At 41.9% G+C, this 17981-nt stretch overlaps 1 pseudogene across 1 annotated transcript in view; it reads left to right on the top strand.

The window, feature by feature from the left end:
- The first annotated feature begins 419 nt into the window (after positions 1-419).
- LOC144299428 (immunoglobulin lambda variable 1-40 pseudogene) overlaps positions 420-17981 on the top strand; it is a 59876-nt pseudogene continuing 42314 nt past the window's right edge. The window contains exon 1 of the transcript XR_013366167.1: positions 420-523. The product of XR_013366167.1 is annotated as an immunoglobulin lambda variable 1-40 pseudogene (transcript). The remainder of the gene's footprint in view (positions 524-17981) is intronic.

Here is a 17981-nt window from a genome sequence, read left to right on the forward strand (position 1 = left end):
AGTGGAGCAAATAGTGAGCCCTGGAGTAATGTGAGCTGACGTACAGGGTCCTGGTCTGGCCCTAGCGAAGGAACAGTGGGCAAAGAGTTGGGGAAGCAGGAGATGTGGGCCCTGGTCACCTTGTCACACAGTGGTGCCTCTGGGTCTGGACACCAGGGGGCATTCTGGTTCCATTTCTGAGGCGTCAGGGTGATCAGAGTTGGGACCTCCCCCCTGGCTCTGCTTGTGCCCTCTTCTGAGAGATCACAGCTGGGACCTCCCCACCCCCTGGCCTTACACAGCCCCTCCCTTGCCCATGCCTCTGTCATCTCAGACAGAGGGACCTGACACAAGGCCAGGTGGATGTCAAAAGCTGGAGTCTCATTTGAATGGATGGGACCTCCCTCTCAAAGAAGATGAAGAGGGGAAGAGAGAGATGAGAGGAGGCTCTGCTCAGCTGTGGGACCACTGAAGGCAGGATCAGTGATGACCTCCACCATGGCCTGGTCCCCTCTCCTCCTCACCCTCCTCGCTCACTGCACAGGTGACCAGATGGGGGTGGGGGAAGGGCCCCTGGGAGGACATGTGAGGTTCTGCTTCCTCTCATTGTTTCCAGACCCCAACATAATCCTCTCTGTGTCTTTCCCTGTTGCAGGTTCCTGGGCCCAGGCTGTGCTGACTCAGCCTGCCCTCAGTGTCTGCGGCCTTGGGACAGAGGGTCACCATCTCCTGCACTGGAAGCAGCACCAACATCAGCAGTGGTTACGTTGTACAATGGTACCAGCAGCTCCCAGGAAAGTCCCCTAAAACAATCATCTATGGTACTAGCAATCGACCCTCGGGGATCCCGGTTCAATTCTCTGGCTCCAAGTCAGGCAGCACTGCCACCCTGACCATCACTGGTATCTAGGCTGAGGACGAGGCTGATTATTACTGCCAATCCTATGATGACAACCTCGATGGTCACACAGTGCTCTGGGCCTGGGAGGAAGTGAGACACTAACCTGCTCTCCCCCTATAAGTGAATTTTGCTTTGCAGCACCCACTGTTTGGCCAAGTCAGCTTACTCCTTTGTTTGGTGTAAACTGCACTCTGTGGTCAACCTGACGGAGCTTTGGCTCCAAAATGATCCTGATTCTCTTCACTTCAGCCCTGCACCCTGTCCTTGGCTCAAAAACATTCTATGGTTTTCTCATATTGAGGAGAAATTCCTTGTTGTCAGGAGCATGATGGCCTGTTCACAGTCTGTCAATGAAGAGACAAAGACAAGAAAATATAGATTAAATTAAATGTCCTTACAGCCTGCAGCCCACTGTTAGAGACCTGACATATACACATATTGTGTTGCTCAAGGAACTCATGGCTGCCTTAGTGCTTTAGTGTTTATCTTTATTAAAGATTGAGAATAACCTCACCTTAACAGCAGCTAGATCATGAAGGTCCTTAAAGCCTTGCCTCCAAATTCCTTAAAGTTTTACACTATCCCTGACCTCCACTTATTAAAAAGCATATCATCAGTCCCTCCTCACAATCCCAGTGCAGTTTCTGCCCACAGGTCCCTGTCCCCACTATCATAAAATCACCTGTTTCCAACATTATTCATCTCGAGAATTCATTCTTGATCATTGGGATCCACAATCCTTTATTACTGTTGACAAGTCAGGACAGAGCAGGAGACACAGAGTCCACCTGCGTCTGACTGAGGATGGTGCACTGTCCTTACAGTGTGCCTTCACATCACCTACTGAACACCTAGTATGTGCCCCATGTGAGCTTAGGGATGTGGGACACAAGTGGACATGGAAGAGTCCCCATGATCAAGGAGCTGATAGTGTCTGGGGGAAGAGAGAGGACACAGAATAAACCAAAAATAAGGAAATCTTGTCCCTGGATACTGAGGAGTGTTGTGCTTGGTGGGGTGGAGCTGGAGCATTGAAGGTTTACCCAGGGAACCCCAGAATGTGATGTCCCACAGTGACATCCCAGTCCTGCACAGATAGTGATGGAGCAGGTCGTGAGCATGTAGGGCGGATGAGGTAGGTGTGTGGACTCTGTCCCAGTCGACTAGGAGTTCTGCACCAGCAGATGAGGAGGAGGAAAGTCATCATGACATAGAGGAAGCCAGGACTGGGATGAGAATTGGAAGGAGAGGGAGGAGGTGGGGTTCTTGAGAAGAGTGTGGGGAGGGGGCTCCACCAGCTAGGACAGTGTGAGGATCCATTTCTGATGCAGGATGACGTTTATCTCATGTTTCCAGGATATAAGATCAGACCCTGATCCAGGGGATTGTTGATCAGCAGTCCTAGAGATGCACATCTCTGCTTACTCTTGACTGACCTCTGATGAAACTTCACCAGTGCCTGTTGCTGTGGAGGTAAGTATTTCCTGTGCTCTTCAGGTCCCTCTTTTTAAGAATCTAATTGACATTTGGCAGATTAACAGGAGAAAATCAAAGTTTATAGCATACATACTGGGTATCCACACAGACATGGAGTATTGCAAGGACAGGTACCACGACACTTATGTGAGTGAAGGAGAGGGGCAGGCGTCCGATGACCAAAGAGGAGAAAGTGCATTAGAGGGAAGGGAAGAGGAGTTGTTTGGAAAAGAGAAGTTGTCCTGCTATGTAGACACATGTCTTAGGTAAAGAGGGATCCTGGTCATAGCTCTCTTCCTGGTACAAGCTGGCAGTTTTGGGGGATTAAATAGATTTTCCTAAATCTGCTGAGTTTCATTTGTTTAAAGTGAAACTAATGTTCGTGCCAATGGGGTCCAATCTGGGGCAGACTATCTTTAGCCAGTTCCCTCTCTTCTCTGAAATTTCCCGAGGATACATGTGTTAAAACTTGTGCTAGCAGATTGTTCATTTTGATGACCCTATTCTGACAACTGGCCAGTTTATTTAAACCCAATTCAGGAGGAGTTGATGGAGGTGCATTCTCAAAGTCAGGCTTGTGGTTCAAGGAATCAGGTATTAAACAAATGGCATTTGTATGGGGAAAAAGATGGTAAATGATTGAATAAAATTTAGACAGGTTCTGAGTTCTGAGGGCAACCAGTGGAGAAGATTTCTTGATGTCAAGCTCATGTGTCTTCAGGTAGAGAGATAGAAGGCTGTGACAATCTGTCAGACTTTCCTGGTTTGTAGTTCAAATGTGTCTGGTTATCTCTGACTGTCCCAGAGAGCCACTGGCATGAAGACCACCTCTACAGGAGCTGCTGTGCTGACTTCTCTGAAGGTTCTATCGTTGGATTCACATTTACTTGTCAGGACTTCAGGATATAGGGCAGTTTGAATGCACTTCCAAATGTGGGCGAAAAATCAACATGCTAGTTTTCAGATTTGTACCCAGAGATTCTACGAAGGTAGAGAAAATCAGGATCAAGTTATCAAGTTCCGGTTATAATAAACAGGAATTGACTCAAGTATTTACTCAGATGTGTGATTGAAATACATGTTTTCTCAACAACCACTCTCATTTCTACTAAATGTAGCTGAATTAACATTAATTAGTTCACTGAATATGAATAGTTTCACAAATAACTTATCAGATTATTCACATATTTGCAGCAAGCATGGCACTTGAACATATAAGCTCTTGTTAAAACGTTATTTGCTGCAGCTTTTGTGAAAAATCTCTGGATGAAATGTTTAACAGCTCCTCCAGTATAGAAGCCAAGCCGAAACTTGTGCCAAATCCTTTTCTTCAGATTTACCCTGTAATAAGTATACACTTGGTTGCATTGTCTGTTCTTTAGGTACCCAAATATACCAAGATTCCTACACCTGCCAGGCTGTGACCTCCTGACTAGCCTGGTAAAGCTGTTGGAAACTGTAAGAATGTGGTAGGATGATATTTCCAAGAGGTTTTACTGGATCCATAAAGCCAATGTTAGTTCTCTAAATCTGACTGGTCATATCTGATTATGTGTGTATAGATGTATACAGTGCATATATCTCATTCAAATATGACATTCTACCCCATGTTCATTCCCCAGAGTTAGGAGTCTCTCATGTTTTGTCACCCTCTCTAAATTTTCCCACTCATTTTATCTCCTTTTTTCCCTAAGGGATAGTGAAAGGGGAGATGGGGTGACTGGTTGATAGGCACTAAGAGGGGCATTTGACGGGTTGAGCACTGAGTGCTATAGTATATGTTGGCAATTTGAACTCCAATAAAATATATATATTTGTAAATATATTATAAATAAAAGAAAAATTTTATATATAAAACCAGTATGACATTCTAGTCAACATCTTGGTAATATAACCAATGCTTCCAGGTATGTATTCTTATTAAAAAAATCAGAATCTTAAACCTCATGCTAATAAGTACATTGTTATAAAACTATAAGAATACTCAAAGACAGATTCTGAGTTTTGCAGGGCTCAGGTATGGAGAAAAGTTATCCATTCATCTTTCCATGGACACTGAGGCTCCTTCCACTATTTGGCTATTGTGGACGTTGCTGCTAGAAACATTGGGGTGCAGGTGTCCCAGCGTTTCACAGCATCTGCATCTTTGTGGTAAATCCCTAGAGTGTAATTGCTGGGTCGTTGGATAGTCTACTTTTAACTCTTTGAGGAACCTGCACACGGTTTTCCAGAGTGGCTGCACCAGTTCACACTCCCACCAACAGTGCAAGAGGGTTCCCCTTTCTCCACATCCTCTCCAACATTTGTTATTTCCCCTCTTGTTAATTTCCCCATTCTCACTGGTGTGAGGTGATATCTCATTGTGGTTTGGTTTGTATTTCCCTGATGGCCAGGGATGCGGAGCATTTTCTCATGTGCTTGTTGGCCATGTCTATGTCTTCCTCTGTGAGATTTCTCTTCATGTATTTTGCCCATTTCATGATTGGATTGTTTATTTGCTGTTAAGTTGAATAAGTTCTTGATAGATCTTGGATACTAGCCCTTTATCTGATACGTCATTTGCAAATACCTTCTCCCATTCTGTAGGTTGTTGTTTAGTTTTCCTGACTGTATCCTTTGCTCTGCAAAAGCTTCTTATCTTGATGAAGTCCCAATAATTTATTTTTGATTTTGTTTCCCTTGTCTTCTTAGATGTATCTTGCAAGAAGTTGCTGTGGCCAGGTCTAAAAAGGGTGTTGCCTGTGTTCTCTTCTAGGATTTGGATGGATTCTTGTCTCACATTTAGATCTTTCATCCATTTTGAGTTTATCTTTGTGTGTGGTGAAAGAGAATTGTCCAGTTTCATTCTTCTGCATGTGGATGTCCAATTTTCCCAGCACCATTTATTAAAGAGCCTTTCTTTTTTCCAGTGAATAGTATTTCCTGCTTTGTCAAATATTAGTTGACCATAGAGTTGAGGAGCCATTTCTGAGTTCTGTATTTTCTTCCATTGACCTATATGTCTGTTTTTTTGCCAGTACCACTCTGTCTTGATGACCACAGCTTTGTAGTACAACCTGAAATCTGGCATTGTGATCCCCTCAGGTATGGTTTTCTTTTTAAATATTCCCCTGGCTAGGGATCCCTGGGTGGCGCAGCCGTTTGGTGCCTGCCTTTGGCCTGGGGCGTGATCCTGGAGACCCGGGATCGAATCCCACGTCGGGCTCCCTGCATGGAGCCTGCTTCTCCCTCTGCCTGTGTCTCTGCCTCTCTGTCTCTCTCTGTGTGACTATCATGAATAAATAAATAAAATATTTAAAAAAATATTCCCCTGGCTAATCGGGTCTTTTCTGATTCCACACGAATATTAAGATGATTTTTTCCAAGTCTCTGAAGAGAATGACTCCTTAATTTCTTTTTCTTCAGTCTCATTGTTAGTGTATAGAAATGCCACTGATTTCTGCGCTTTATTTTTGTATCCTGCCACATTGCCAAATTGCTATATGAGTTTAGCAATCTTTGGGTGGAGTCATTTGGGTTTTGGAGTCATCTGCAAAAAGGGATTTTTTTACATGCTCTTTGCCAAATTGAGTGCCTTGTATTTCGTTTTGTTGCCTGATTGCTCTAGGACTTCCAGTACTATCTTGAATAGCAGTGGCGAGAGTGGACATTCCTGTTGTGTTCCTGATCTTAGTTGAAGGTGCTCAGTGTTTCCCCTATGAGAATGATATTTGCTGTGGGCTTTTCATAAATGGCTTTTAAGATGCTGAACCATGTTCCCTCTAAACCTACACCCTGAATAGTTTGGATCAGGATTGGATGCTGTATTTTGTCAAATGCTTTCTCTGCATCTATTGAGAGGATCATATGATACTTGTTTTTTTCTCTTGTTGATGTGATGTATCATGTTTATTGTTTTATGAGTGTTGAACCAACGTTGAATTCCCCAATTATCCCACTTGTTCATGGTGAATAATCTTAATGTACGATTGGATCCTATTGGCTAATATCTTGTTGAGAATTTTTGCATCTGTGTTCAGCAGGGATATTGATCTATACTTCTCCTTTTATGGGGTCTTTGTCTGGTTTTGCAATTAAGGTGATGCTGGCTTCAGAAACGAGTTTGGAAGTATCCCATCCCTTTCTACTCTTTGGAACAGTTTTAGTAGAAAAGGCATTATTTCTCCTTTAAACCTTTAATAGAATTCCCTTGGGTAGCCATCTGGCTCTGGACTATTGTGTTTTGGGAGGTTTTTGATGCCTGCTTCAATTCCCTCTCTGGATATTGGCCTGTTCAGGTTTTCTATTTCTTCCTGTTACAGTTTTGGTAATTTGCATTTTTCCAGAAATGCGTACATTTCTTCTAGATTGTCTAATTTATTGGCGTGTAGCTGCTCATAATATATTTTGAAAATCATTTGTATTTCCTTGGTATTGGTTATGATCTCTCATTTTCCGTTCATGATTTTTTTTTTAAGATTTTATTTATTTATTCATGATAGTCACAGAGAGAGAGAGAGGCAGAGACACAAGCAGAGGGAGAAGCAGGCTCCATGCACCGGGAGCCCGATGTGGGATTCGATCCCGAGTCTCCAGGATCGCGCCCTGGGCCAAAGGCAGGCGCCAAACCGCTGCGCCACCCAGGGATCCTCCCCGTTCATGATTTTTTAATTTGAGTCATTTCTCTCTTCTTTTAATATGGATGGCTAATGATTTATGCTTCTTATTAATTCTTTCAAAGAACCAACACCTTGCTTTGTTGATCTGTTCTACAGTTCTTCTGGTCTACTTCACTGAGTTCTGCTTTCTACTTCTGCTTGGTGTATGTTTTATTTGCTGTTCTTCTCCAGTTCCTTTAGGTGAGAGGTTATCTTGTGTATTTGGTTTTTTTCAAAATTTTTGATGGATTCTCATATTGCTATGTATTTCCCTCTTAGGACTGCAATGCCTGTCTCCAAAAGATTTTGAGTGATTGTATTTTTATTTTCATTCATTTCTTTTTTGAAGCTCCCTGTATCTTATGCCTTTTTGAGGAATATTTTCTAATAACATTGTGTACTTTTTCTAAGGGAACGGTCTATTAAAGCATTTTTGGACTTTTTTTAGAAGGGCCTGAACATGCTTCAGTGGGACTTGGAGCATGACTCACCCATAGGAGGCTCTTCTCTGCTGTGACTCTATAACCCCCTGGTGAAACTGGATGGTGGCATTTCTCAACCCACATGGAAACCTACATCATCTCTTCCTTATTCCTGTGACTAGAACCCTCAACAATTAAGAATCATGTAGGGAACAGTCATGTAGAATGAGGCCCCATATGTCATGAGTGACTCCATTCCCAAGAGCAAAAGGAAAGAAAGACCAAGAATCTCTCCTCAGATCTCATGGTGATGCCCAGGAGGCTGCGCTGTCATATTTCCTACATGGTTCAATGCACAATTGCGTCCTAAAATGCACATGAGCACACCACCTGCAACCCAAGTGTAGCTGAGAGAGCAGATCCTGCCATCACTTACAAAACGTGGTGCCCACCATGGCACCCCTCCACAGCGTGGGATTCCAGAATACCCACCTGTTTCTATTCTGCACACATGAGCTCCAAGAACTACAAAGTCAGCATGATTAAGGTCCTTGTTCAGGTGACCAAATGTCAGAGAGGGCAACTGAGGATAGGACCCTTGTGATAGGAAGAATCACTGGGGGGTGTCGTGAGAGGAGTGTGGGGAAGTTCCCTCAAACTCGAAGATCAAGGTGAGTGGCAGATGACAAGTTGTCCAGTTCACAGGAGCTTCTCTGACATGACAGTAGCCTGAGCTTTGAAAGGATCAATCTTCTCCCTGGTTTTCTGTATCCATCTAGCTTCCTCACGCCCTCAGCCATTCACTCCAACACATTCCACAGGTTCCTCAGATAGCTCTCCTTTGGAAGGCCAGGGGCTCTATGCTGGAGAACCCACAATGATCCAGTCAGAGGAGGTTCATTCCCTTTGCCTTAGATTAGTTCTCCCTCACCCTGCACTTTTTCCTTAACCTTCTCTCCTCTCTTGGACATCTTGAAACTTTTGACTTCCTATCCTTCTGTTATTGATTTGGTTCTCCAAAAACTAATCGCCTCCATTTTCAGAGTACAGGTGAAAATCTCCCCTTCAACTGGGATTCCATGAAAATCACCTCTCTCAATCTTCAACAGGCCCAGAGTGGACATTTCCCTGAACCACGATTTTCTATGACAGAGTTTCATAATTCTGTCTCCAACTTCTCCTTCTTGCACTTGCCTTTGTCCAAGACTAGAAGCGGAGATGGGCAAACATGTGGAGTAGAAGTGTGGGGATAGGCCACTACCCTATATAGAGAAGATGCATCTTTGCAAGGGAACCTTAATTTTGTTGAAGGTCCATGAATCTTACCTATAATCCTCATTCAGATCCTTCCTCACTTGGAAAGTTCAGAGGTGGGCAGACCCACACATCTCAGGGGAGGACTGCTGGTCTTTGACAACCTCTTCCCCTAAGGACTCACTTAGATTGTCCCCGTCCTCATCAACACGAATTACCCTTATTTTCACAATCTGACCTTTTTGTTATTCATTTGTCATATCCCATCTATATCTATGTATTTTAGATATTTATATACATTTCAGATATTACAGGGTATTTTAAAATTATGTACTTTATGAATATCTGGGTCTTACTTAGAGATTCAGTACTGAATAATTTCTATAACTTCTTTATCTGTAACTGAAGAAGTCTCAGTAGTGGAACATATGATTCAATTAAACAAGGTATCATTATCTGGGAAATAATTTATAGCCAGAAACTGATAGTTACTCACTGCACAATTCCATTGTACATAGAAAATAAGGACACCTAATTGGAATGAAATATCCTTTTTTTAAATCAAACTTCAAATAATCCAGCAGTCCTAGGTGTGCGTCAAATCTTGAGGGTTATTCCCTAGATATCATTGTTCTCAGAGACGGGGAATCATGGTCCAATGAAGAGATGGGTGAGATGTTAGAGCTTGGAGGAGGGAGTGGAAGCTAGGGAACCAGCAGAGAAAGGCTGCTTGTAGGGAGCAGGGTGCCCTCTCCCAGGGGCCACATTCTGAGGACAAAAAGAGCTGGAAGCATATCACTCCTCTCCTTCCTGCCAAAATCACTGTGTCAGAAACAAAGAGGGAAGCTCCTTCCTCACCCTACCTATTCCTACTTTGACTGCATCAACCAGAGAATTCCTGGTCCTTGTGAAATATATGTTTCACAAATGATTACATAGGTTCTAGAAAACATAAATCAAGTGAATGTCAAACTGGAAAAGAAGAAAAGCTTTAGGGTTTTCTATTTTCCCCATAAGTCGTCGAGGCAACAGCCATTTTATTTAGTCATCTACTTTCTCCTGTGCATACAGTAAATCATGTGAGATTGCTTATTTTAAGGTCACAGATGCAGAGCTTCCTTCTCATATTCTTTCCTGTTTCATTACTTGTTCCTACTGTTCCAAAATAGGGAACAAACTCTATCATCAATCCTCAATAAGATCTATCTAGTATCTCCCACAGGAGTTCAAGTGGTAATGCCTTATCACAACCAGGTAGTGTTGTCTATATCCAAAATGAAGAAGCCCAAAAAATTATGAATAAACAATTCTATTTAGGATAGCATCAAAAAGAATAAAACTTTTAGGAGGGAATATAATGAGTAGGAAAAAATTGAAAACTGAAAACTATAAAAGATTGCCAAAAATGAAACAGATTTAAGTAAGTGTGAAAACATGGTGCCAATGGATTGCATGACTATATATAGTGAAGCTTCAACCACCATCATCCAAATACATCTACATACTTGGTGTCATCCTGCCATTTGGACACTGCCCCGGTTTAATCCTTCACTGTCTACTGCTCATCCCCTCTGGCTCCCTGTTAGGCAAGATGTTAGACAATAGCTGTTTATTGGACTCAGATCTTAGACACACAACTCCAGTGAATTCCATGGAACTCTGAACAATATTTCTAGGTTAGGGTCCAATGTAATTAGAGTGCAGGACCATGAGGGTTTCAGTGCAGGGGAGGTTGAAGAACCCATCCAAAGTGAGGAGAGGTCCATTTATAGTAAGGTTCTCTTAATAGGAATCATCATGCTGAGTAAATAACAGAATGAGCCTAGAAATACAAAGTATATCAGAGGGACAAACAAATTAGAATTTCTGGTTAACATTCAAGGGAAAAATTGATCTCAGACAAATCAGTAGGAGTGGAAGACACAATTCCCCTGATGGCATTATATTGTCATAGCAAATATAGGCTGAAAAGCCTTAGCAGTGAGGGATGCGGACTTGACAAGGAATCTATATAGCAACAAGAAAACAACAACAACAAAAACAACAACAACGTTCAAACGAAAGAAGAATTCACATAAAATTATTACAAAGTGTGAACCACCATGGTACACTGAGAACCTTATGACCTTTACTTGTTTCAAGATGATGATAGAGTGGTAAGGACCTGAGGCACCTGGAAGAAGCAAACTCAATGACAGATAATTCTGAAATATCTGGCAATATGAGGACAATGCAATTTATCATGTATTTAACTGTCTGGATACCATTAGTTTTTTGAAAATAAGTGTCAGGGATAAAGGTGACGGGGGCAACTCCTCATTCTCCTTTCCTGGGCAGTGACATTAAAATGATTGAGTTGCACAGTAGGCACACCATTCCAGGATTGTTGGGCGGAGTCAGAGGGGAGGGTGGGCTAAGCATGTTAGCACAGCAGGGAGTGCTGTCGCATGGGTCCTGTGAGACCAGACTTCTGGGCCAGATGTCTAAGAAAATACACAAATTCTTGCAAACTGAGCAGGCAGTGTCCTCAGTGAAGTGTTGTGCTGTACAGGAGCCCTGGAGTCTCATGAGTTTTCAGTTCTGACTCACTTTCTCCAGGCACATTTCATCCTCAATCCCATGGAGTCATTTTCAGACCTGATGTTCAGGAGGGGGAGACAATCCCATACCTGGTCAAATTTGCATCTTAAAAAAATCACCAGTATTGCTACCTGTGTCTAAGGTGAGAGACCTTTGATGAGGGGCAAATGGGAATGCCACCAGTGAGTCCTCAGAGATCAGACTGCTGGGGCTTCTCTGTCCTGTCCTTATTCTTCCCTTTACCTCCTCCATCATCAACAAGGAGTTCTTTTCAGTGATGAGGGAAAAGATGCAGAGGGCGGTCATTTGTATTCCCTTTCTCTCATTATTTGCACAGGATGGTCATCACCCCAGTCATCCTGTTGCCTTATGGTTCAAGCTCTTCTTCAGGGGGCTAAACTGGAATAGCTATGCTGTCATCTGTGGTAACTGATTTTCTCTTAGAAAAAAAATATTGATATTTGCATCTAATTTCTAATCAATATATATACATATTATATACTTGAAATTATGTTGCATAGAATACGTAAGCATTAAATATATGATAAATATATAATATATTATTTTTCAAGACTATTATTGGAGCGAAAGAGAGCGAATGTGTGGGGAAGGGCAGAGGGAGAGGAGAGAGTAATTTTAGCAGATTCCACTGTAGAGGTGACAAGCAGATGTGGGGAATTGAGACCGGACGAACCTCCTGAGTTCTGTCCTCAATCCATTGGGCCTGAACAAAATGGCTTGTTGTTTGGAAGTTCGTTTGTAGCATGTATGGAGTCAGACTGAGTGTTCTCTAGGCCTTGAGATGGGATCGTCCTGAGGACTTTTACTACCATCCCTGGTGTCACCCCAGAGCATAGTTATTTCCCCTTCACCAAGTCATTAGAAATACAGGCACATTTGCCCAACTTCATAGGCAAAGATTATAGCAGCAGAACACAGACACTTGGGGTTTCAGGAACACAGGAGCTGATGGAGAGCAGCTGGTGCCATGGCTGGTATGGTTCTACTTCTAGTATGATCTGGATGACTGGAAAATGTGATGTGAAATGTCTCTTAGAGAAGATGTGTCCCATTTCCCCTGAATAATGACAAAAATAAAACCTAACAGAGAAAAATCAATAAACCAGAGACAGAATATATTTCAGATAAATTGCCAAACTTCTGGAGAGTTCATCAGTCATAAATATACAGGTACAAATATATATAAGAAGGAAAGAAAGAAAGGATATAAAGAGAAAGAAAGAAAAAAAGGAAGAAAGAAAAAGGAAGGAAGGAAATAAATACGCGATATAATGTATTTTGCAAACAAAGCAAAAGAAAAAAAAGAAGTGGCTAAAAAGTAAGTTAAAGATATTACCAGATATTTCACAGAAGGAGATACGGATATTTCATATAAACATGTGATATTCTGTTCCATATTTATATCATTAGGAAAAGCCAAGGCAAATATTAATGAGCTACCATTGCACACTTATGAGAATGGCCAAAATACAGTAGACTGGCATCAGATAGATTATGAACAGAAAAATAATCATTAAAAATAGCACCAAATGGGGCAGCCCCAGTGGTTCAGCAGTTTAGCAGCTCTTTCAACCCAGGGTGTGATCCTGGAGACCAGGGATGGAGTCCCATGTCAGGCACCCTGCATGGAGCCTCCTTCTCCCTCTGCCTGTGTCTCTGCCTCACTCTATCTCTCTCTCTCTGTCTCTCTCTCTCTCTCCCTCTGTGTGTGTGTGTGTGTCTCATGAATAAAAGTAAAATCTTCAAAATATAAATAAAATAAATAAATAAAATGAAATAGCATGGAATGTGCACTCTCCCCACCCATACTCTCAATGATATGTCATGTTAGTATGACACATCTTCCGAATGATGCATTAAGAAAATCAATTCACCTCTGTGCTGTTTTTCCCCAGATCCATAATATTAATGTAATCATGAGACAAAATCAGATAAACCCATGTTCTGGGACATTCTACAATATACCACACCAGCTGTCTCCAAATTCCCAAAATCAAGAACAGAGAAAGCCTGAAAACTCATACATTGGAGGATTTTAGTATGTCCTTATGAATAAATGCAATGTTATTACTTGAATTGATTTTAGGCAAAACAGTGTTAAAATAAATAAATAAATAAATAAATAAATAAATAAATAAATAAACAAATTTTGAAATCCAGATTGAGTCTGAAATTTTTTCAGGATTATCAGACCACTGGTAAATACTTGTTTTTATAAACATATCATAACAACACAAAAGTTACCATTAGAAAAAGCTGGGTGAAACATAGAGATCCCTATCCCGTATTTGTATTTATTTCTGTAAATATAAACTTATTACAGAATAAAATTTCCACACACAAATAAAAGAATAAAGGAATAAAAATTTCTTCTCTCCACTCCTCTGCATTTAAGAACAGAAAGACAGACATTTGTGCTCTACTGGTTTCCAACCAGCCTGTAAAACTTTTCACATTGAGTTCTTGGTTATGGAATGTATTTGTTTTTCTTTACACTGTAAAGAGTAATGTAAAAATAACAATCAGGTTCTTTGTCTTTTATTTACACAGCTTGAGAGTCAAGATAAATCTCCTCCCTTCCAGCAGATCAGCCGGATCCCCGCCATTCTAGCCCTGGAAGAAAGAATTCAGAACAGGCACCATGAGATTCCCCAGCACTGGACAGTAGGAAGTGCTCCCATTCATGCAAGTCCTCTCTCTTACAACTGAAATTTCCTGACACACTATAACAATCAAGTATAGGAAGACTTTTGAAGGTAGAAAGAGGAAGAAGGAAGACTTCAAACAAATTGAGGAAAATGCCAAAGTGCGTACCCTGGTTCCTTCCTTGTATTAGGTCCTCCACATGTAAGATAAGAGTGTAGGTTCCTCCAACCAAGAAACATTCAAAGGCTGAGATGCAGAAAATCAAACCAGAAAACACTAAAATTCCAAAAGCAGCAACTCCTCAGGTCAGAGGATATGGAGATAAGTTGGCCTGAGTAGAGGAAATATTTGGAGAAACCTGCCCACGACTTGCACATATTAATGAATCCAAAACTGTGCCCTCATGCAGGGTTCACATATTATTGCTCAGCAGAGACATGGTGTCTATATCCTCCTGGCAGAAGCAGGCAGTGTCCCAATACCCACGTGTCATGGTGTCAGCTACTCAGGAGATCGCTGAGCCCCCATCGTATGGGAACATGAACAATTCTGGGCAAGGCAGGCCTAGGTGAGTAGTTTGCATTCCAGGTTTTCTCACCCATGAATTTGGCAGATAATGGGGAAATCATATGAACTCCATTGCTCAGCAGGGAGAATGAATGCAGTGGTACATGGCAAAGCTGGTTTGTTGCCATCTACCCATTGCTGGTGGTGGTCTGAACACTGGGGAACTGAGCCTGGGCTCTCCCTGGGCCTGAAAACACTGAAGTATGATGCAGGAGGCAAGGGAGCTGGCGCTGCATTTGACCCTCCACTCTCTGGTGTCAGTGAGGACAAGGAATGCAGTGGGGACCAGAAGATCCACTCTCAGAAGGATAGCAGCTCCATTCAGTCCTGTGCATCCCACCATGGTGTTCACAGGGCCCAGCAATGAGCTTGTCCCACACCCCTACATGATGGGAGCTGGGAAGTGGCAATCACTGCCCCACCTTCTCCAGCAGAGAGTAAGCAGCAGAGTGGTAAACATTTTCACTTGAGCCACCTGGAAGCTGACATGAACACCCTTCCCCTTGCTGCTGCACCTCAGCGGGAGGATCACTTGTTTGAAGAAAAGTAACTGAGGACCACGCATGTCATTTTATTAGTCATAATACCCAGGATCCAATAAAAAAAAAATATGAGATGTCAAGAACCAGGAACATAAAATCCTGAATAAGAAAGGAGAATCGACTGACACCAACACTGAGATCACTCACATGCTGTAATTATTGGATAGGTAGTTTTAGGCAACTCTCATAAAATCCATGTGGTGTAAAATTACAAACACACTTGAAACAAATGGATAAAATAGAAATGCAGAAATGAAAGAGAAATCATCAAAACAAACCAAATGGTAATTTTGCAACTGAAAAAGGTCCAGAAGTCATTGACGGAAAGGAAGCTCTCCAGAGGGACTCAAGAGTAGGTGACACTTCTTATTTGTTTGTTTTCTTGCTTATTTGTTGAAACCAAAAATGGGCTCCATTCCGTCTGTGCAGGTCCCACCACCTTGACCTATCTCCTGAGGCTGTCAGCAGGGGGCGCTGTGCACCTGCTCAGAGCTGGCCAGGCCTGAAACCCACTGAAATGGTTACACCTGCCTGGGACCTGCACAGGTGCTCACTGACAGAGGAAGAGATGACAGCAGCTGTCTCCTCCGAGGGGACAGACCCATAGTTCTCACCACCCCAGAAATCCTCCCTGGATGGAAGCTACTAGCTGGGCTGAGGATCCAGTATCAGATAGAATTGTGGGCTCCTATTTGCACAATATACCACCAAGTGCACCCTTCATCCCTGGAGCTGAGGAGGAGATAAAGGAAACATCCTAAATACAAATCAAAGTTAAACGGAGATATGACCTCCCACCAGTCATAACACCTAACAGACACAACATAGGAAACAGCAGGTGTGGGCAATGATGTGGAGAAAGGGGAAATGCCTTGCACTGTTGATGGGTGTGCAAACTTATGTAGATCCTTTGGAACACAGTTTGAAGGATACTCAATGCGTTAAAAACAGAAATACTCTGTGATTCAGCAATTACCCTCGTGGTATTTACCCAAAGAATACAAAAATACTAACTCAAAGGGATACATGCTCCCAGAAGTTCATAGTGGCATTTTCAGCAATACCAGAGTGAGCCCAACTGATAAACAGTTAAAGAAGTTATATACATATATATGATGGAATATTACTGAATCATAAAAAGAATCACATTTTATCATTTGCAAAGATGTGGATGGAGCTAGGGAGTAAAATGCTAAGTGAAATAAGTCAATCAGAGAAAGACAAATACCATATAATTTCACTCATGGAGAATTTAAGAATTGAAACAATGCATCATAGGGGAAAAAGAGAGGAAAACAAGAACAAACCCTTAACTCTAGAGAACTAACTAATGCTTACTAAATGGAAGGTGGGTGGAGGGATGGGTTAAAAAGGTGGTGGGGATGAAGGAGTGCACTTGTGATGAGCACGGGCTCATTTATTTAACTCTTGAATTACTAAATTGTACTCTTATTACACATTGTGTTAATAATTGAAATGTAAAGAAAAACTTAAATAAAAAAGAGACATCCCAGAGACCAGAGCCAGTTTTAAGGCCAGGGAATCTGTGGAAATTCCACAGCATGATCTTGACTCCTCTCCTTCTTCTCCCCCTTCTCAGCCACTTCCCCTGTTCATGGGGATCTCAGAGGCATCCTTAGGAGAGATCCATCTCCTTTTCTTCTTCATTCCTAACATGTGTCTATTTTCATTTCAGGGATTAATTCTTAGACCGTGGTGACTCAGGAGACTTCATGGCAGTGTCCCCAGGAGGGACAGTCACATTCAGGAATGCCTCCAGCACAGGACTCTATCCATACTGGATCTAGGAAAAGATTGGCCAAGTCTGGAGCATTTATTTATAATACAAACAATAAATACTGATTTCTCAGGCTCCCTTCTTGGGAACAAATCTGACTCGACGATCTCCTAGTGCCCAGCCTGAGGTCGAGGATGAGTACCCCTGGGGGCTACATTACAGTGGTGCTGGGCCCAGTGAGAAACCAAGATGAGGAAGGGAGACATACATTTTGTTTCATCCAGTGTGGATACAAATATCATGTGATTACTGACATCTCATGGCCAAACACCTGAGCCCAGAGCAGTATAAATGCTGATCTGCCATGGAGAGATGGGCATTGGGAAGGGTCTGGACTGATTTCCATCCTTGGGTGAATCCTAACATCGAAAAGTATATGAGTGACTCAGGAGGCATTAGGTCACAAAAACCCAAAATCAGATATTTCGTATTACAAAATGTCTGTTGGATCAGGACTATAGATTGAGGAAATACATTTCCTGTAGAAAAAAAAAACAGGAACATTAAAAGTATTCCTTTACACATAAAAAACGAAAAATGGAGGAAGTGTTCATTTAGTATTTTATTGATGTTTACTTTATTAGGTTGCATTTCAGTGCAAAGAAACTGTGTTGCATACTTAAAAAAAGTAATAATATTTTTTTTAAAGGGAGGCCTGCTTAGTCCAGCAGTTAAACTCCTGTCTTCAGCCCTGGCCTAGATCCTGGATTACTGGGATTGAGTCCCATGTCGGGCTACCTGCATGGAGACTGTTTCTCCCTCTGTCTGTGTCCCTGCCTAAGTGTGTGTGTCTTTCTTGAATGAATAAATAAAAACTTTTAAATAAATAAATAATAAATAAATAAATAATAAATAAATAAATAAATAAATAAATAAATAAATAAATAAAATAGTGACACTTATAAACCTTTTTGGAAAGGATTCTTCTTTCCTAAAATCTCATTTAAATTCTATCCTACCAAAGAACATATGTTGACATTGTAGAGCTCAGGACTTAAAATCTGACCTTATATGGAAAAGGGGTACTGCAGTTGTATTAGTACAGATATAGTGATTAAGGGGGTGGGGTGGCCTCCTAATTCAATTGATTCCTTTGATTGTACCATGACAGTCAGATGGAGACAAAGAGGGATCCGTGGGAGGGTGGAGACAGAGAAT

The sequence above is a fragment of the Canis aureus genome, chromosome 27 (genome assembly GCF_053574225.1).
Source record: "Canis aureus isolate CA01 chromosome 27, VMU_Caureus_v.1.0, whole genome shotgun sequence".
Lineage (NCBI taxonomy): Eukaryota > Metazoa > Chordata > Mammalia > Carnivora > Canidae > Canis > Canis aureus.